Source organism: Neofelis nebulosa, chromosome 9 (genome assembly GCF_028018385.1).
Source record: "Neofelis nebulosa isolate mNeoNeb1 chromosome 9, mNeoNeb1.pri, whole genome shotgun sequence".
Lineage (NCBI taxonomy): Eukaryota > Metazoa > Chordata > Mammalia > Carnivora > Felidae > Neofelis > Neofelis nebulosa.
The window spans coordinates 22,951,120-22,971,583 of NC_080790.1; the positions used below are offsets into that span (position 1 = coordinate 22,951,120).

Consider the following 20,464-nt stretch of genomic DNA (forward strand, 5'->3'; position numbering starts at 1 on the left):
TTGACAGTTTCTCACAAAACTAAACCTGCTCTTTATAAACCTGCAATGGTGTTCCTAGGTATTCATCCAAAAGCGTTGAAAACCCTGCACGCAGATGTTTATAGCAGCTTTATTCATAAATGCCAACCAAGACGTCCTTCAGTGGATGGATGGGTAAATGAACCGTGGTCCATCTGGACACTGGAATATTCTTCAGCACTAAAGAAATGAGCTGCCAAGCCATGAAAAGATATGGAAGAACCTTACATGCCTGTTACTCTGTGGAAAGAAGCCAAACCACAAAGGCTACAGCACTGTACAATTCCAACTACGTGACATTCTGGAAGAGGAAAAACTACAGAGACAATAAAAAGATCAGTTGCCAAGGGTTAGAGTGGAGGGAGGGCTGAATGGGCAGAGCACAGAGGATTTCTAGGCGGTAAAACTACTCTGTATGATACCACAATGATGGAGAGAGGGCGTTAGGCATTTGCTCGAGCCCACAGAATGTACGACACCTGGAGTGAGCGCTAATGTAAATGATGGGCTTTGGGTGATAATGACGGGTCGTTGGTGGGCCCACGTGACTGAATGCAGGTTCGCGGACCGTCAGCTGTATGGCTCTGGTGTGGATGTGGACAGTGAGGGGCCATGGGCTTATGTGGGAAATCTTTGCATACTCCTCTCAATGTTGCTGTCATCCTAACACTGCTCTAAAAAAATAGTTTATTTAAACAAAAAGGGACTGGAGGGGTGCCTGGGTGGCTCAATCGGTTAAGCATCCGACTTCGGCTCAGGTCATGATCTCATGGTTTGTGGGTTTGAGCCCCGTCCGCTCAGAGCCTGGACCCTGCTTTGGATTCTGTGTCTTTCTCTCTCTCTCTCTCTCTCTCTCTCTCTCTCTCTCTCGGCCCTTCCCTACTCACGCTGTGTCTCTCTCTCTCTCAAAAATAAATAAACATTTAAAAAAATAATTTAAAAAAATAAAAAAGGGATTTGAAAATAAAAAGCTCTCACTGTCGAGGGCTCACTCTTCAGGAGCAGGGCTCTGAGCGTTGTGCATCCACGTGGCATTTAGTCCTTATAACCATCAGATGGCTGACGTGTCCAAGGCCAACCAGCTGGTCATTGAAGAGCCACAAGTGACTCTGGAGCTCCTGCTCTTGGCCACCTCTCTGCCCCAGCTGAGTGTGGAAATGATGATGATGCCCTCCCCTGCCTGGGTGGTTACGAGCAGTAAATGGGCCTGGGTGGAAAGGTCCTTTGGAGAGGCTTCCAGAGAAGCTATTATTTGATGGAGTGGAAGAGGAGGAAGCTGCTGTGTAAAGGGTACGCGTGGAAGGCTCTTGGAAAGAGGAGCTCAGTTTAAACTCAAGGCAGTCACCGTTCTCAGGCCTGTGAGAACCAAGCATGTGGATTGTGGGGGTGCCAGGCTCTGGCCTCTTACCCTGGCGCTCCGGGGTCCTGGGGGCAGGCCGGGGCCATCCCCACCCATCCCCTGCACTCCTGGCCGGGAGCCCAGTCCTCGTGGCCTCTCCGGCCTGGCAGTGAGGCGGAGCGTAACGAAACCCTGGTGGCTTCCCCTGATTTTTCCCGCTGAGGATGGAGTGCCGAGCAGACCCGGAGGGGTCTAGAGCCGCGTTAGCGGCCATTCAAGGCTTTCAGTTGCGCCAGGTCACTCGTTAGCTGCATGGCCTTGGCCAAATGGAAAATGGAATTTCCAAAATGAGGATTCAAATACCGACCACGCAGGGTTGTTGTAGGATTACATGAGATGATGTGCGTAAGGTGACTCAGATGCAGTAAGCCTTGCATAATGATTAATGCTATCATTAGGCAGCCGTCCTTCCTTATTACAACATGAGGGACAGGGACCCAGACGAGGGACGGGGACCCAGAGATTAGAAGCAAGTCATTCAAGGCCTCGCAGCCAGTGCGCGGCAGGCCTGGGCTTCCTCTGCAATCATCTCCACCCCTGCCTTGGTCAAGCCTTTTCTGAGAATCCCTCACCCAGGGGTGAATTGACAGGGGTGCATTTCACACCTGAACGATGCCCCCTCGCTCGCTCGCTTGGGCAATGGGATTACAAAGCTGCAGGCTGCTACTGCTTCCCAGCTCTGCCACTGATTTGCAAACCGGGATGATTTGGTTGAGCTCCTCTGGACTGAGGCTCTACCCGGCTTCCTGGGAGACGGGCCTCCTGTGGGAGACAGCTGGGCTCCAAGGGATCAGCACACCTCTCTCTCTCTCTCTCTCTCTCTCTCTCTCTCTTTCCCCCTCCTTGAGCAAGTTTAGCATTCCAGAGCCCCCCGCCTGCAGCCGGAATCAGTATCCAGATACCTCCCACTCCCAGCTCTCCCGAATGGACCCGGACTCATCAGCATTTCTCTGACTTGGTGACAGCCCCGCCTCTGAAAAGTGCAGCCTGGGATACAGATCTTCTGTCCAGTTAAAGTGACTTAAAAGTAATTCTTTTTGGAAATCTTCACAGCCATTCCAGAGATCATGACGGACACCTCGGCCCCGTGAAACAGAGCTGAGGAGTTCTGGCTCCCATAAAGCTGTCTCTGACACCCCAAAGCCAGGCATTGACTGACCAACAGTCTTTGCCCCCTGGGGCAAACCTTCCTGCTGGTGTCTCCGCCCCTCTGGAACCCCTGCTTCCTCCTTGTCCTCCCATCCGAGAGGCCATGGCTACTGTCATTCCCCACTCCCCAGAGCCAGCTCTCCTTTGCTGTCCCTGTGCCCTGCTCCCAGAGCCACCCCAGGAGCAGGGGTGAGGTTAGAGACATGGTAGCATGGATACCCTGAAGGGGCCCTCTGCCTGCCAAGCCCAGCTGGGGCATCCATGGAGAGTCCACACAAATGACCCCCAGCACTTAAGCAGCGGGCCTCCAATGCTCCGGCTGTTCCAAACACTTACCAGATGGTAATCTATGAGGCAGATACTATCATTACTCCCTTTTAGAGATGGGGAGATTGAGACCCAGAGGGGCGAAGTAACTTGTCCAATGCCACACAGCTTGAAACTGGCAGATTTGAGATTTGAGCCCATCATCTGGGCCAGCGTGCCACTGGAACACCGGAGACGGCCACCCCCTTACTTAATTCCACTCACCCGTCACCTCTTCCCTCGGCCACTGACAGGTGCCTTCTGTCACGTCTGCAGCCACATCCTCGGGACACGGCTGTGTTCTCGCCGCAAGAAAGGACAAGTGCCTGGGGCGGAGGGCCCCAGGTTGAAGCCCCTCTGCCTGCTTTCCCTGCCCCGCGGGCCCAGTCTCCTCCCCACCTGGGAACCCTTCAGGGATGCTATGATCTGAACGTTTGTGTCCCCCCGCCAAATTCATGTGTTGAAAGCTACCCCCCAAGGTGATGGCATTAGGAACTGGGGCCTTTCAGAGGTGATTAGGTCATACACGGGCTTAGCGCCTTTATAAAAATGGCCCCAGAGAGATCCCTCGCCCCACTTCTAGCATGTGAAGACACAGCAAAAAATCAGCAGCCTGCAACCCGGAGGACCCTCAGCCGGCCATACAGCCACCCTGACCTTGGACTTCCAGCCTCCAGTCTCCAGAAATGTGACAAATAAATTCTCGGGTTTATAAGCCACTGACCTGGTCTGTGTCATTTTGTTATAGTGGCCCCAAAGGACTAAGAGAAGTGGCTTAGTGTGGCCACCTCGCTGCCAGGACGACCTGAGGCAGCAGGTCTGGGGGCAGGTCTGGAAGCACTCTCAGCTTGGAGGGGCCGCCTGAGACCGTGGCCTGCAAACCTGCACCTGCTTCCGGGCTGAGGATGTGAATGGGACACCCAGAAGTGGGGGGCGGGAGGGGGGTGAGGGAAGGAATTGCCTCCAGCGCCGGCCCTACCTGTCTCCTTCTTCACTCCTCCTTGTCTGCATCAGCTGCTCTAGGAGCAGACCCTGCACAGCCCCCTGCCACCTTCTCCTTGCCTTTTCTCCTCCAGCCCGGACCCTCTCTTCCATCAACACACACAGCCTTGGTTCACTTCCATCCAATGAGGAAATGCCCACAACAACGCTCGGCACAGGGCCCGGCAGGTAGGGGCTCAATGGGTGCGAGCTTCCTTTCCTTTTGCCCGTCAGCTCCCCTGGGCCTGGCCGCGGCCATGCAGCCGGGTCATTCGCCTTTAGGCCTGTTGTCATGGGTGATGCTCTTCTCCCTCCTCTCCACCTAGGAAACTTTTTCTCCTCCTTCAGAACTCAACAGAGGTGTCACTTCAGGCAGTGAGGGGCCCCCACCCCGGCTGCCACAGTGCTCTGCTCACACTTCTCAGAAAACTTTCCTAGAGGTTCTGATGCGTGGGTTTGTTTGGTGTCTCTAGACCCAGCTCCAAAGGGTGAGTACACATCTCTTCCTTTTGTCTTTGACTTACTTAAAATTCCTAAAAATTGCACAAGTAATTCATGAGTGTGTGCATACTGTAAAAAAAAAAGGCACAATGCACAAAAATATAAGCCCCAATCCCTCCCCAGAAAACACCACAGTTAATAGCTTTGTGAGTATAAATCTGTATAAATTGATTCAGTATCTTCTTACATAAATGAGATTAACCTACATACATTGTTCTATGGCTTGCTTTTGTCATTTAATAATAGATTGTATATGGCGGCTCCTGGACGGCTTAGTCCGTTGAGCGTCTGACTTCGGTTCAGGTCGTGATATCCCAGTTTGTGAGTTCAAGCCTGGCATCAGGCTCGCTGCTCTCAGCACAGAGCCAGCTTTGTATCTTCTGTCCCCCTCTCTCTGCTCCTCCCCCTCTAGTGCTCTCTCAAAAAAAAATTTTTTTTAAGTAATAGATTGTATGTGTGGTAGGCAGAATAATGCCCCTTCTGCCAAAAATGTACATGTTCTAATCCCCCAAATCTGTGAATATGTGACCTTGTATGGTAAAAGGGACTTTGCAGAAAAGTCCTGAGAAAAAAAAGGTTATTTGTGCTGCATCATCTGGACGGTCTCAATGTAAGCATAAGGATCTTTGTAAGAGGGAGGTAGGAGGGGCAGAAAAAGACAGATCTGAAGATGCTACTCTGTTGGCTTTAAAACGGAGAAGCAGTGGGGGTGCTGGGTGCTCAGGTGGTTAAGCGTCCGACTCTTGGTTTTGGCTCAGGTCGTGATGTCACAGTTCATGAGTTTGAGCTACGCCTTGGGCTCTGAGCTGACAGCGTGGAGCCTGCTTGGGATTCTCTCTCTCCCTCTCTCTCTCTACCTCTCCCGTGCTCATTCTCTCTCTCTCTCTCAAAATAAATAAATAAACTTAAAAAAAATAAAATAAAATGAAGGAAAAGGACACAGACAAGGAAGGCGGGTATCTTCTAAAAGCTGGAGAAGGCAAGGAAATGGATTCTCTGGAGCCTTCAGAAGGGAATACAGCTCAGCAGACCCCATGTTTTTAGCCCGGTGGGATTTTTGACCTACGGAACCGTAAGATAATAAATTTGTGTTATCTTAAGCCAATAAGTTTGTGGTAACTTGTTATAGCAGCAACAGAAAACTAATGTGTGCTTGAGGTGGTGTATTAGATTGCCAGGGATGCCATAGCAAAATGGCACAGACTGGATGGCTTAAAACAACAGAAATTTATTTTCTCATAGCCCCAGAGGCTAGGAGTCCAAGATCAGGTGCCCACAAAGTTAGTTTCTCCAGATGCCTCTCTCCTTCTCATGCAGATGGCCATCTTCTTGTTACCTCTTCACGTGTTCCTTTCTCTGTGTGCCCATCTTTTTGTCTCTTCCTTTTATAAGGATACCAGCCAGATTGGATTAGAGTCCCACCTTAATGGCCTCCTTTTAACTTAATCACCCCATTAAAGGCCTTATTTCCAAGTAAATTCCAATTCCGAGGGATTGGGAACTAGGCTTCGGCAGTATGAATTTGCAAGAGACACAATTCCACCCATAATGTTTGGACAATCTCATTCACTTTCCAAAGTCACCCAGTGAATTAGAACCATGATTATCATAATTTTATAGGTAAGGAAACAGGCACAGAAAGGTTACGTTACTCACCCAAATTTACACAGCAAGTAAGTGGCAAGGCCAGTCTGGGAATTGACTGTTTATATACTTCACCCATTTTTCTATGAGGTGATTTTTCTTTTTGGTTTGCAGGTGCACAGGTGTTCAGTAAGCATTGATTGATTGAAGGAATGAGTGGGAGCAGTTCCCAGGACTCCTAGAAGAACATGGGCCAGGCTGGGCCAGGCTTGGGTTTCCCTTCCTACCTCTCCAGGTTAGCAATACTTACCTCCAGGAGAAAACCAAAAGACAAGCAGGAGGTGGGTGTCCACAGAGGATGGTGGGAGTGGGAAGGTACCACCCTCTATTCATCAACTGAACACAATCCCGGGAGACTTTCTGGAGGAGGGCGATGGTCTGGTGTCTCCTAACCCTCGGGGAAACATGGCAGACCACTTCGTAGCTTGGGGTATCCCATGGACAGTCCTGGGGTGCTAGTGCCGAATCTCTCTACCTCCAAGTCCACATTCCAGGTTCCAGGTACTCAGGTGTCTCAAGAGAGCTCTTCCTCAATATGAAAAATCTAGGCCAGCTGCAAAGAAGAGACAGTAGATGTCTCTGCCAGCTGTCTCCTGGACATTGGCAGGTGGCCAACACTCACAACCCAGGCAGGGCTTGCCTTGACCTGGCCTGACAATTCATTCTGGTCACTGTGGCAAAGGGGATAGCTACCCAGGAGGCTTAGGCAGGTCTGTGGCTAGCTGCCCAAATCAATGGGAATGCCCCAGTTACCTCTCAGGGAGGGCAAATAATGATGGCCTCAACACACTCAGCCCTCAGATCAGAGCTCCAGAAGAACTTCCCATGTCAGACCTTGCAATGGTTCGGGGGCTACTATACTCACCCACAGCCCTGCTTCTTGACCCCTTCTCTCTACTCCATCCTAGTCTGACATGGATTAGATAGTAGAGACACTCAGCAAAAACTCTGTCTTGATCCAATATGGCGCTCAGAGTGGGGAATCTGGGGTCCAAATAGAAGCTGGATAATTCCCATTTCTTCATAGGCTCGTGGTGTGAAGAAGTGTCAATGTCATGGAGTCCATCCTTCCTACTTGGTATTCTAAGGGTTGGGTTTCCTATATAACATTTCCAGAGCAGAGTGGTTACTCAGTCTTTGCGTGAACTCCTCCAGTGATACGGACCTTACCACCTTACAAAGCAGCTAGTTTCATCCCCCGGCAGTTCTCATTGCTGGAGAGTTCATCCTTACATGATCCTTCCTTACACCGTGTTGCATCTGTTTCCTGCTCTCTCCGTCTATGGTCCCCACAGAAGATGACCATTCCCTGTTCTTCATGGCTTTTCGAGATTTGAAAGTAGCTACTGGGTCACTTCCCCTAAGAAAGAACATCATGGGGATTAGCAGGAGGAAAATCCAGTCCTTTCAGACCTCAGGGAGGGTTTGCCCTGCTATAGAGAAACTGCTTTTCTATCCTTCTCTATGGGCCTGCGCACGGGCCCAGGGCAACAATATGGTGAGTCTCTAGGCTCTTTGGACTACAGACACATAGCAAGCACATAGCCTTGCTAGCTGGGAGAACCTCAGCCTACTGTCTTCGTCCCAGGGGAGTGTTTCTGGGTCCCGGGAGCCTGGCGATAAGGATAAGGTGTCCTAGAGAGAGAGCTCTGTACTCGGAATTTGACCACGAGGCCCCCAGTTTTGGTTCCACCCCTTCCTGGTTGGGATCCTATAAGCAGGTTGCTTAAATTCTGAGCTTTAGGTTTGCTGTTTGTAAAATGGGAAAATATCTCATTGTGTTGCTATGAGGATCAAATGACATCATATATAGGAAGATGTTTTGTCAACCAAAACATACTCTACAAATGATTAGCCAATTCAAGTGGTTAGTAAAAGGGCTTGCAGAGCTTAGAGCTTCTTTGGTCTGGGCCTTCCTAGCGGATGAGTGTCTAGAGCACAGCTGGTTTTAAGAAGGCTTCTGACTCCTCAAACCCCATGGCTGGTCTGTGGCACCTAGAGGGGCTCTCTACTGAGGGTTCATGGCCCCCATCCTGTATGACTCCTGCAGGGCCTCTGTGCCCACATCTCCAGGGAGGACTCCGGCCCAAGTACCTTAGCCCAGGCTTTGGAGACCTGGAAAGAGTGGGTAAGTGTCACAAAGTCAAGGTTTGGGGTCGGGACTGGGCAGGAGGTGCAAGGCAGGGTCTCTGGGCTTGTAACTGGCTCTTCATTCTTCTCAGAGGCCCCAGGGCTGCCTTCCCAGAGCTGTGTCTGCCCAGCCTCTGCCATCACTCCCTGCCTAGCCTTTAATTTAGACAGAGTTTAATTCTAACCCCCCAAACTTGAATGGGTTTTATTGAGACCAGCAGTGGAGGGACTGAGAGTCAGGGAACAGAGCCTAATGACAGTGGAGGAATTACAAAGCGAGAGGGTCTCATTTAATCCAACCCCCTCATTGGGCAGATGAGGCCCCAGGAGGGGAAGGCTGCCCCAGGCGGGTGGTGGCCAGGTCGGGTTTTCTGTGTTTCTGCATGGGGTCTCCTGTGTCCCAAGCCGGGGCTCTTTCCTGAAAGCTTCCTTGGCTCTGTGCAGACTCTGTGCCTCCAGCCTGTGGCCCGTGACTCCATCTGGGCTCCCTGACAGGCCTGAGTCCATGACCGGGCAAAGATGGATGCCGCCCTCACCCTCCCGGTGTCATGGGAGCAGAAAGGCCAGGAGCCTCCACAAATAGCAGCATGTTGCCACCTGCCTAACCCCAATCCGGTTTATCCTGAGTTAGCAGAAGCCCGTGAGGTGTACTTCCCAGGCGGGGCTGGGCTGGGCAGCCCGGCCTTCCTCATGCCACACGGGGCCCCGAGGGTGGCAGTGCTGCAAATGGGGGGGAGGGGGGGGATCCTGGAGGAAGGGGAGCCAGGTCTGGATTATCTAAGGGGTGCAAGCTGAGGTGGGGCTGGGGGGCAGGCTGACTGTTTCAGGGGGCACGTCCCTACCCACAGGGGGCAGCATCTACCCCAGGGGGCAGGAACATGGGCCAGTGGGGGCATTTGCCCAGCTGTAGTCACATACTGAGCAGGCTAGGCTATGCCGGGGTCCTCCTCTCTCTGGCTGCCCATCCTCTCTGCTTGGGCTCCCAGCTATAAAGCAGGAACAAGTCCCATCCCTTACCTGCCTGGGGGGACATTGAGCAGGAGTGAGATAATGTCTGCAGGCTCAGCCCTCCACGGAGGGAGGCAGCCTCTAAACACAGGTCTACTTTTACTGCCTAGAGCTCTGCCTGGCTCCCTCTGGGGGCCCCTGCTGCTCCCTGACCCCCAAGGAGACGGGAGCCTGGCCAGTGTGTAGGCCCCATGGACCCATCCTAGACATAGTGGAGGGAGCCCCCGAGCTCCAGCACCCAGTTCTTAGAGCCGTGGGCCTGGATTAACTCCTCACAGCCCATTGTTCAGGGTTCAAGGAGCCACCGCCCCCTCCTGGCATTCTGGTTCGACCAGGAGTCTGGGCGGCTGGGCGTGGCTGGGGCCTAATGAGCAGGGTGTGCCCCGAGGACTTGTTAGGAGCTGGGTGACAGCTGTAGGCAGGTCCCCACCCACGGTCGGTGGGCGGGCCGGCTTGCACAACCGTCACCTGCGCGAGGCACCACATGGCATCTTTGCCAAGGGTTTATTTTTAAAAAACAAACGCTCGTCTTTGGTAGTAGGGCTGGGAAATATTTCTAAATACTTAAAAGACATCTCGCTAACACTTTTTAACACCCAAATCTACTGTTCAGGAAAGCGATACAAGTTCATAGGGTTTCCAGCCCATTACAGAGACGCTAGAATGCCCAAGCCATAACTGGGTTCTTGTCTCCTCCAGCTAAGCCCTTGCCCAGGACTTTCAAAAGCAAGAAGCTTCTGCAGTCACTGGGAAATCATGGGCAGGGGCCTCACACCTTGGCCATCCCCCATGTCTGTGTCAGGATGAGTTCCCTGCTCTCTGGCTCTGTGTGGGCAGACACAACTGCTGCTGGGCCACCTTGTCCTTTCGAGGGCTGAGCATCGTTGGCAGGAGACAGGGCTTCCTGCGCCTGCCTGGTTTCCATAAGCAGCGCCGTCACCTAACATCTCCAGCAGACCATGGAGTTCTGGACGAAATCAGTCCTCCAAGGAACGACCAGCCAGATGCAAGGGGCTGTCCATTTGCTACTGAGAGTCTTTAGGGGACACTGCACTGTTGTTGAGATGCCGGTCTCCCGTGCCTTTCAGCACAGGTTGGTTTTGTGGGTATGTGGGAGTGGGTCCGTCGAGGACCATTGCTGAAATACCTGTGTGTGCACCTGGAGTCTTGCCTTCCGGGTTCTGCCTGTCGCTGGGAGGCCTCCAGTTTAGAAATGGGGTTGGGGGATCAGAGGCCTCCAGGGGAAGGCTACGGAGAAGACAAGGGCAGGCAGGCCTGAGGAGCTGTGGTGCTAAGAACGTGCTCTGGGACCTCCGGTGGATGCTGCTGGGTCCAGCAACACAGGGTGAGCATCTGGGGACACCAGACTTGTGGGAGGTATGCGGCAGGGCCCAGAATCAAGGTTGTTCCTCTGGACTCTCTTTCCCATATCACAAGCGCCCAGCTTTGCAGTTCGCTGTGGCAGGCTCTGAGGTATTGAGATCAAACCTCCTTTGGGGGAGCTCTTGTCAGCCCAACTTCTGATCTAGCTTCAGCCCAGTTCTCTCTTCCGAGTCCCAGACCCGGTAGAGCTGCCCACCTGACTTCTCTTGCCTCGTCTTCTCAGGGCCGTGGGTGGGCACCATCGCCCCTAAGGAAAATGCCCATGGAATAAAACGCATACCTCTTCCCTGTCTGCGCCCCACGCCCCAGTCCCTGTACTCCAGACACAATGGTCCCCTGGGCTTCTAGGACAGTCTATGCTCATTCTGCCAGATATCTCTGCCATTCATGGTAGTTGCTGTTCTTACCTCTATTTTTCCAATTTATTTCAGAAAGATTAAAATCCCACCTTCCCTCTTCTGGGGAGTACTCTTCATCTAGGCCATTAGAAGCTGTCTCAGTGGAGGAAGTTTCCATTTCCAGCAGGGGAAGGGGATTGTTGGAAAGACTCAGAGGCTGATTCTTAGGGCAGGTGACAGCCATAATTGGAGGCGTCGAGAATAGAAAATCTAGAAGTATCTTCAGTCTTACAAGTAAGACAGTTCTATATTGTGATGAAAGCAATGAGGTGATGGGGGAAGAGGCTATGCCTAATTTAGTAGGAGAACTTGGGCAAGTCCACTCTCCATTCTGAGCCTCAATTTCCCCATCTGCAAAGTGAGAACGATGAATCCCACCTCTCAGGATATTGTGAGGACCAAATGAGGTATAACCCTTGCGAAAACTTTAACACAGACCTGGCATGCGGGGGATGCTTAATAAATGCCGGCTCTCTTTCCCTTCTCACAAGGCAGCCATCCATGCCAACCACCCCGAAAGCATGTACTTCCCCCTGGGCACTCAGGACCGGTGAGAAGGTAGGGGGCCCCATCAGCAGGATGATGGGGATGGTAAAAACTGGGGCCGTCATGCTTGCCTCCTAATGAGCCTGAGTTAATGAACAGCATGATTCACGATTCGCTGCTTCTCCAGGGTGCCCTTTCTGTGTGCCTTCCTCCCATCTGGGCCCCACAGCTGCTGCCACCCCCATTCCACTGACAACATCACTCCTCAGCCACGCAGCGGGCCTGGACATTAGCCACATGTGGGGGGTCGACTCTCGTTCAGCCCTGCCCCAGCCTGGCTCCCAGACAGGCAGAGCCAGAGGGGAGTCCTAGCCAGTGCTGAGGACCTCAGCACAAAAAGCCCTGTGCTCGTGTCTGCCATACATATATGTATATTTTTTTAACAGATGACAGACTTGGCCAAGGCCACGTAGGGTGTTACCTGTGGAGTCCAGGCTCATCACGCCCCCTCACCTTCTTCCTTCCTTGGGCCCCGCCACAGACGACACACAGCCGAGGCAGGGCCTGCTCCTCTTGGCACACGCAAACCTCTAGGATACTGACTGGGCTTGTGGGGCCAGCTTCTCAAGAAATGGGTTCATAGGAGAGGTCTCCTGAACCTTCCAGCTAATTCTCTTTCTGTCCCCTGGGGAGTCAAGGTGGGCAGAGACTGAAATTTAAACGGTCCATGATGTTCTTCAGCCCCAGAGCCAGGCAGCCCTACAGAGAGGACTTCACGTCCACAGGGGCACCCGCTCACTTCTCCACTGTCCCCAGCACACTGCCCATGTCTGCCACCATGACACTGGGCTGATGGAGAAGATGCATGCTGAGTGCAGAGGCATAGCAATGACGGAAGTAGAGAGCAAGGTCACGACCTCTGGAATATTCAAGACCCCCTCCCCCAACCGCACTTTCTCCTGAATGCCTGCCAAGTGAGCATGATGTTGGGCATTGCGGCCAGACTTGCAGAGTGACCTCGTCCTCTGCCAGGGACAGAGGGGAGGATGGGCAGGACCCTCCCCATCCGGGAGGATGGCAAGCATGTCACATGATAAGCATGGACCACAGGGCTTCAGGGCTCAGGGTCCCCACCAGCCAGCCCCACCACTGAGCAGGCCTGCAGGGCCCAGAGGGCAGGATGTGGGAGGAGCCCAGTCACCTTGACCAACCCTCCCTGACTGTGTGAGGTGGGGTCTGGGCCCAGGGAGTGGGGTGGGAATGAGGGAGACCCTAAAGACCCAATATGAAGACACAAGAAATGAGGCTCTTTAGGGTAGGATTCATCAGAAAGTTGTTCTGGAACTTCTCTTCCCTAGTAGTACAAGCAATATCAGCATTTGAGACCTTCCCTTCAAAACCCATCATGGTGCAATCTGGAAAGCCAGGGCACTGTTGGGGGACACTCACTGCCAACAGTCAGAGAGCAGGTGCCCCGAGAGCAGGATCATGGCAATACTTGCCTGTTTTATTTTATTTCCTATTGTACTGTTTTGTGATCCAATATAACCTGTGATTTACCTTGGCCCTTCTGTTTCAAGAGGCCACATAAATATTATATTAAGAAGTTAAGGGGCTCCTGGGTGGCTCAGTCGGTTAAGTGTCCGACTTTGGCTCAGGTCATGATCTCACGGTTCGTGGGTTCTAGCTCCGCGTCGGGCTCTCTGTGTTCTGTCGGCTCGGAGCCAGCTTTGGATCTTCTGTCCACCTCTCTCTCTGCCCCCCCTATGCTTGTTCTCTCCCCACCCCCCAAAATAAATAATACTTTTAAAAAGAAAGAAAGAAATTAAGCTGTTTGTGTTTGAATCTTCATGAACAAGGTTTGCTACGTTGTGGTAGCATGTTGTGTTCATTTTTATTGTAAAATACACATAACATAAAATTTACCTTATTAAGTTCAGTCGTGTTAAGTATATTCATATTGTTGTCCACCTGATCTCTATAATTTTTCGTTTTGCAAAACTGAAACTCCATACCCGTTAAACACAACTCCCCAATTCGCCCACTCCCTGGCCCCTGGCAACTGTTTTTTTTTTTTTTTTTTTTTTTTTTTATTGAGGTGTAGTCTACATACTGTGAATGCATAGATCTTAAGTGTAAAACCCGATGAGTTTTGACAGATGACCATACATACCTATGTAATCATGTATCCAATCAAGATACAGCATATTTCCATCATCACACAAAGTTACCATATTTCTCGTTTTTTGTTTTTCAGTCTTAATTATAATCATAGTCACCTTGTGATAATGATTTCCAGAACATTAGGTCCCCAGAACTTTTCTGTCAACACCCACCCCCCTGTCTCAAGGCAACCAATGTCTTGATTTCTATCTTCATGGATTGGCTTTGCCTGTTCTAGATCTCATAAAAATGGAATCACCCCATATGTATGCTTTGTGCTTCTCTTTCTTTCAACATAATATTGAGGTTCAGCCATGTAGCATCTATCAGTAGTTTATTCATTTCTACTGCTGAGTAGCATACCATTATATGAAGATAACATAATTTGTTTATGTGCCCACCTGTGGATGGACATTTGGGTCATTTCTAATGTTTTGCTGCTATGAACAAAACTGCTATGAAACTTTTCGGACAATTTTTCTTGTGAATATGCATTTTCAGGTTTCTTGGATAAATACTTGGGAATGGCATCAGTGAATCATAAGGTAGGTGTATATTTCACTTTGTAAGAAACTGCTAAATAGTCTTCCAAGATGGTTGTACCATTTTATGCTCCCGCCAACAATGTATGAGTTCCAGTCGCTCCATGTCTTTACCAGCGTTAGGTACTGTTGCTCTTTTTAAGTGTGGCCATTCCAGTGGGTGTGAAATGTTATTGCACATTTCCTAACACAAAGATGTTGAGCAATTTTCATTTGGTTATTGGCTACTTGTAATCTTTTGTGACCTGTCAGGTCAAGTCTTTTGCTCTCTTTCATTTATTGGGTTGATTGTTTTAAAAAAATCTTTTTATTATTTATTTGTTGGCATTCTTTATATATTCTGGATACCAGCACTTAGATATATATATTGTGAATATTTCTTTGCAGACTGGCTTGTCTGTTTTCTTAACAGAGTCTTTGGATTGCAAAAACAATTGTTTTTGATGAAGTCCAAATGATTTTTTTTTGTAATAGTTTGTGATTTTATGACCTGTTTAAGAAAACTTGGCCTTCTGTCAGGTCATGAAAATTTCTGTCTCTGTTCGCTTTTAGAAGCTTTATAGTCTTAGTTTGTGTGTTTAGGTCTGTGATCCACCTTAAAGAAATTTTTGAGTATGATGTGAGGTAAGGGTGATTGCTCATTTTTAAATATATGACTATCAAATTGTTCTAGCACCATGTAAAATTTAAAAAAACTTTGCTTTACCCATTGAATTACTATGGTGTCTTTGTTGACAATCAGTTGGCCACACCTGTGTGCGTCTACTTCCGGACTCTTCCCTTGATCCCATTGTCCATTCTTGTGCCAATACTGTATGTACTACCTTGATTGCTGTAGCTTAACTGCAGGTCCTAAATCATGTAGTGGAAATCCTCTATGGGGTAGCAAGTTTTTGAAATACCAACTCATTCCTTCCAGTATTTATCCTTTGCCCTTTTCACCACTGAAGCAATTATTTGCTGACTGCCAAGGGGAAGTGAGCACAATCCCAAGACACAGGGAAGGAATAAAGGGAGACTTTTTGGCTTTGGTTCTGAAAATCTAAGTCCTTAGGGGAATAGAGACATAAAGTTTGGGGCAAAGAGCATGCTAGAGAGCACCAACCCCCATCTCTACCCTCCACTTCCAGTTAATAGCACTTCTAAGACTACAGAAAAATCCCCTAGGCTGTGTAGAAGGATTAGAGCAATTACACACCCTTAAATCTGGGGTTAGGATCTCAGGAGCCATGGAGACCTCAAGGAGGCATGGGGCAGCCTTGTAGAGCCCCCCATCTCTGATGGCCCAGGAACAGCAGAATGAATGCTGGACCCTCACTGTGGCCTGGGCAGAGCTGCACCCGGAAGGGGCTGTGGGGCAGAATGATGACCCTCCCAGGAGAGGTTTGGACAGGTGGCCCTGCGGGAAGTCACCCCAGTGCTTTGACTCTCTGTAAAACTCTAGAAAATCAGTCTTGATGCTAAGAAAAGGGGGAGGGGGTCACGAATCCACGGCAATTAATGTTTTGCCACTCTGGTGGCAAAGATGTTTCAGCTGAGAAGAAAGAAGTGTCTCTTAGACATCTCTGAGTTTACTGCTGAAGGCTTATTCTGGCTTTCTATGGATCTTCTAACAAACTGTATTTAAATGACTAAGTCTAATGTTAATAAAAAGTGGGGAGGGGGCAGAAGACCCATCCTTTCTGATGGGAGAGGAGCTGGCTGAGAAGGATCGGGTGCCTGCCTCACTTGTGTTCCAGCCCCTGCCTTTAGGATCTCAGACTTCATTGAACAAATCATCCTCACAATATGTTCTTCTGCGTTCTAGTTTCTCCATCCTGAAACACCCTAATAAAGTCCTTACATGTAATGCATCACTCTTGTCTTGAGCAATCTGAAGGACATCACGGTGGATCCCAAGCAACATGTTGATATCCTCACGGAGCCAAGCTCGGGGGTGAGCACTGTGTGGGGGGTGATCACTCCCCACACAGGAGTGATCATCTGGCAGCAGAGGCTCAGGGTGAGGACGCCATCTTGCCTGGGTTGCAAAGGACATTGAGGTGAGGCTGCCTCAGCCTTCACTGTCCTGGCCTTCCTTTCCATGCCATCCGTGCCCCGACTCCACCCGTATTAGGTATGGGGAAACTGATGCTTCAGCCCTATGTATTGAGTGCCAGGACAGTCCAGTTTGTGTGCTGCTTTGCTTATATTAGAATGTTGAGCCCTTACCTTAACTCCAAGAATGTGAAAATTGGCATTTCAAGACGCGTTGAGTTAACACACCCCTTTGCTGTGATCCCATTTCCACCAAAGGCTCAGAAGTGGGACACACGGAAAATGGAAAACAGACCAAAAATGCCTGCTTGACTGGCACCACGGATTAGGGTGTGCAGGAAAGAATAAACACACAAGCACACTGTAGGTCGGGCCCTGGATTAGGGCCCTTTCAAAGCAGTCCAGGCTAGGCTGCCAAGTTCAGGTTGCCCTGGGCCATGCTGTGCTGTGGTGAGGCCAGGGGTGCTTGGGTCAGAGAAACACAGTGTCCTAGAGCTCAGTGTGAGCCCCTGCCCCCACTGCCCGGGCCTCCCAGAGAGGCATTGAGGCAGTCACCCCAAGCTGAGAAGGCGGTCATCACTCAGGGGTTGGAAACAGGGAAATCGGTCAAAGGACTTCTGGCTCATTGCTAAATCAAGCCGAGCTGCTCTTAGGGTCCCGTGACCCCTTTCCCCCAGAATGGACTCTTGGCACATGTCTAAGTGGCCCTGCTCAAGGGAGCATTGAACTCATTTACCCTGCCAGCAGTTGGGCCATGACGTGCTCGGCCTCTTACTCATCCTGAAGTCATCAGTCATGTTTCCAGGAGTGTGAGTAATTTGGGGAGGGTGGGGGAGGGGGAGAGGGCTCCCAGGTGGGGGTGGGAGATGTCGAAGCAGCCATGTGGCCCAGATGAGCCCTCAGCCCTCTTACTCCGAAGCTGGATATGCATCCTTAATCTGCTTTCATGTGTGGAGTGTGTGTGTGTAAATGTGGGCAGTTTAAGGAAACTAGAAACCAGAGCAACAGGGACTTCCCCCTTCAGCCCCAGACAGCTGAGAAAGTGTGGTAGCCCAGAGGAGGGTGCCGGTTCAGTGCCTTTTGGACTTCTTAATAATATATAAACTCACATCAGTCTAAGACTCTATTCCATTTGTCCCTCTGTGGGGACTGAACCTCAGAGAGGTCTGGTGGGTGCAAATGTCCCACCACTGGGAAACATCAGAGATGGGAGCAGAATCCAGATGACTCGACTGGTCTAGGCGCTACACCTCTGGACCGTGAAGGCTTCCTTTGACCAGAGGGCTTTGTCAGCCTTTGGGCTTTGTTGTTTTCTGCAAGATCAGTTTTCCATAGCCGGGCTCAGCCTGGACCTGATATTTGTCCCCTGCTACTTCCCGACACCACATTCTCACAGAGGTCCCAGCAGTGGGGGTTACGGGTGAGGTCCAATCCCGGATCGTTTCTCCCTCCTGCTCTCAGGTTTGGCTGTCTTAAGGGTGGAATGTGCTCCAAGGCAGTGACAGGTGGAAGTAACCCTGTGCCCGAGTTTCTTACATTTCCTGGCACACTCCGCCTGCCCGAGAATGGTTGTGATACATCCTTCATTCTCTGGTAGAAGAAACCTGGCAGGAAACACACCTGGAAAAGAAACTTGCATTTTGTGAGCACCTACTCTGCTCCTGGACATGGTGCTATGTTTTCCATGTATTATCTTCTTGGATCTTCACAAAAATTCCCTGTATACTACACAGGTAATATTATCCACGTTACACAAATGAGGAAACTGAGGCTTCAGAGGTTTATAACTTGGGCTCCATCACCCGACTAGTGAGAGAGGGAGGCAAACTTCGAATCCAGATCTGACAGCTAGCTCCATGCTCTCCACCGGATCATCCTACCGCGGAAAGTCTACACCAGCCTGGGGATTACAGCCTAGAACACCTCATCTGGGCTGCTAACTTCAGATAGAGATCAAAGAGACATTGTCATGGGAGAATGGCTTTTTGAGATCAGAGCCTCTTATCAGCTGAATTGTATTTCACCCCCCTTCCCCAAATTCATATGTTGAAGTCCTAATGTGACTGAATTTGGAGACAGGGTCTTTAAAGAGCTAATTAAGTTAAAACGAGGTCATCTGGACCCTAATCCCCTGTGACCTGCATCCTTATAAGGAGAGGTCAGAACACAGCCACAGGGAAGGCCATGTGAAGACACAGAGAGAAGGCAGCCATCAGGAAAACCAAGGGGAGAGCCTTCAAAACTCCTGAAGACACCCTTGATCTTGGACATCTCTCTCCAGAACTGTGAGAAAATAAATATCTGTGTTTAAGCCATCCGGTCGGTTATGGCAGCCCTTCAAATTAATTCAGAGCCCCTTTTAAAAATCACCTTTGTGGGGCACCTGGGTGGCTCAGTCAGTTAAGCGTCCAACTTCAGCTTGGGTCATGAACCCGCGGTTCGTGAGTTTGAGCCCCATGTCGGACTCTGCTGACAGCTCAGAGCCTGGAACCTGCTTTGGATTCTCTGTCTCCCTCTCTCTCTGTTCCTCCCCCACTTGTACTCTGTCTCTCTCTCTCAAAAACAAATAAAGATTTAAAAAAAACTTTTAAAAAATCATCTTTGTGTTCCTAGCTGCTGCACACAGCAGGCATCGAATCCATGTGCGTGATTGGCTGAAGGAAGGAAATGCCATGAACCCTGTGCCTCTCCAATAGTCAGAAAGAATTCAAATTTTGATTTTTGTACCAGCCTCTGTCCTCCTGTTGAAACTTCCTGTTTCTGAGGAACAGAGATTTTTACAGATCCCAGAGGACATCCAGTAAACCCAACAGCTATTACCAAATAATTCTGGTTTTGATGAGCTCAGCGGGTATGAATCAGGAACAGGCAGAGTGGCATTTCCTTTGAAATATACCCAAGGTTTAACGTTAGAGGGGAGAAGCAAAAATGTATTTGGGAATTTATTGCCAGCAAGGAAATATTGGCAATGTTGGCACCCTAGGCCAGCTGGAAATGGTCTTTCCTTCCTTCTGTGTGACCGGAACCACCATGGGCCTGAACAAGGGAGATGTGTCTATTGCTCACACAGAAACAATCCCTTGGGTATCCAGGGGCCCATCCTCATGGTTCTTACCTGGATCTCCTTTTTTCAAAAGAGAATTCCAATGGGGACGGTCCTTCCTGGGAGCCCTCATCATCTTGGTGGGCTGTGGCCACACAGGAGGACATGGCCTCACTTCCCTCAGGAGGACCCCCCTCCCCGCCCCGGTAGCTTCCCCCCCAGACGTGGAGGTTCGAGACAGTGAGGGAGCACACAGCTAGGAGCTGCCCAGCCCTTGACTAGGGAGCCAGGATTTCTGGATCTGTGATGGGATCAGATAGGGCATGGCTGAGAGGGCCCAGGCTGAGTGGACCCTACATCACAGGGAAGCCTGGCTGTCGTTAAGGGCACCCTGTGAAACTGGCTGTGGCCCAGAAGGAGCTGTAAAATATCCTGGAAAGTGAGTTCAACCAGGAGGTCGTAAGGAGGCCTCGTGGTGGCCAGTTTCGGAAGCTGTGACAGCCCTGGCTTCTGATCCTGGCTCTGCCCACTTCTTGGCTGAGAAGCCAGGGCCAGCTCATTGCCTCAAGTGCCTCAGCCTTTCCGTCTGGCCACTGGGGGACACCTCCGAGGGTCGCTGGAGGTGGTGTGGGTGATGCTTGGTGGCACCTCCAGCACAGGCCAGACCCCTGTAAGAGGTCCATCCCTGAAACCCGTCCTGTCTCCTGAGCAAGCCAGGCATCGGTCTATCAGTCACTTGCGGAACCGCATGAAGAGTCTCCTCTCCCAAGGAGGGGGATCTGACCACACTCTCCCAGGTTTTCCCCGTCAGGGGGCCTCGCCACCTGGAGACGGCCTCTGAACTCCTTTAGGACTTACTTCTTACCTCTTCCTTCTTAACTCTTCAAGCTCATTTCTCGCTGCCTCTCCCTTCACCCTCTCAGGAACTACTTACAGTTCCCCAAACCTTCCCTCCCACCCTCCGTGCCTTCAAGCACGAATCTCCTTCCTGTGCCTGAAACTCCCTACCCCTCCCTCCTTCCCCTTCCTCCGTCTGGCTTCTGCCTACTCCTCCCACGGGGACTTATCCCAGCCGGCTGGCCCTTCCCTGGCCACTCCCTCTGAGAGGAGACTTGCCTCCCCCCACCTCCCTGCATACCTACACCCTGCAGGGGAACTTCCCTTCCCGCCAGGCCTGGATCCCCCAGCACCCCCCACCCCCACCCCCCATCAGCTCGCTCTCCCTCCCTGCTGCCTAGTCCAGTGTCTCAAACATAATAACAGCTCCATAAATGTG

The 20,464-nt window shown here is 50.7% G+C and overlaps 1 long non-coding RNA gene across 5 annotated transcripts; it reads left to right on the top strand.

Moving 5' to 3' along the window:
- The first annotated feature begins 872 nt into the window (after positions 1-872).
- Positions 873-18,701, top strand: LOC131484561 (uncharacterized). 5 transcript variants are annotated; one of them, XR_009248307.1, is made up of 3 exons: positions 873-14,111; positions 15,916-16,224; positions 17,879-18,701. It is a non-coding gene; the product is annotated as an uncharacterized LOC131484561 (long non-coding RNA). The 5 variants fall into 5 exon arrangements; XR_009248308.1 differs by having other exon boundaries at positions 873-6,279; XR_009248306.1 differs by having other exon boundaries at positions 873-4,341; positions 6,113-16,224.
- Positions 18,702-20,464: the final 1,763 nt, after the last annotated feature.